Source organism: Notothenia rossii (genome assembly GCF_949606895.1).
Source record: "Notothenia rossii genome assembly, chromosome: 5".
Lineage (NCBI taxonomy): Eukaryota > Metazoa > Chordata > Actinopteri > Perciformes > Nototheniidae > Notothenia > Notothenia rossii.
The window spans coordinates 51,326,063-51,326,465 of NC_136903.1; the positions used below are offsets into that span (position 1 = coordinate 51,326,063).

The 403-nt window shown below is 31.3% G+C and overlaps 2 protein-coding genes and 1 long non-coding RNA gene across 3 annotated transcripts in view; 2 read left to right on the forward strand and 1 right to left on the reverse strand.

Moving 5' to 3' along the window:
• Positions 1–403, reverse strand: part of LOC307039104 — a 514,347-nt gene that overhangs the window by 431,435 nt on the left and 82,509 nt on the right. The gene's annotated exons all lie outside the window — the stretch shown is intronic.
• The window catches only part of LOC307038731 (E3 SUMO-protein ligase ZBED1-like), a 236,827-nt gene that overhangs the window by 213,896 nt on the left and 22,528 nt on the right, over positions 1–403 (forward strand). The gene's annotated exons all lie outside the window — the stretch shown is intronic.
• The window catches only part of LOC307038730 (uncharacterized protein), a 111,727-nt gene that overhangs the window by 45,591 nt on the left and 65,733 nt on the right, over positions 1–403 (forward strand). The gene's annotated exons all lie outside the window — the stretch shown is intronic.

Genomic DNA, 403 nt, shown 5'->3' on the forward strand with positions numbered 1-403 from the left:
TTTTGAGTCACTTGGGTGCATGACAAGAAAGCTATTTTAAAAAAAGAGTCTTTAAATAGGAACTATGCTGAATTTTTAATAGATTATTATTTTGGAATATTTAAATAATTATTAAATAATTAATACCAAATAAAAACCAAATAAAAATGATCTGGAATGATTCACATATATTTCATGGGAAATTAGATACATATTGTGTGTTTAACCAAATACATTACTTCCTTCCTGGGATGAATATTTTAATATCTGGCCCTGGCTTATCTGCATTTGATTTTAATGTTTAACAATCCAACTTTAAGGTTATTGCATACTCAGTGTTTGTCAAGAGGGAGGGAGTGTGTGAGTGCTTCCAGGGCCGAACCTGAAGCAGGACATTTTCATATTCTGATAGTAAGTGCACGAG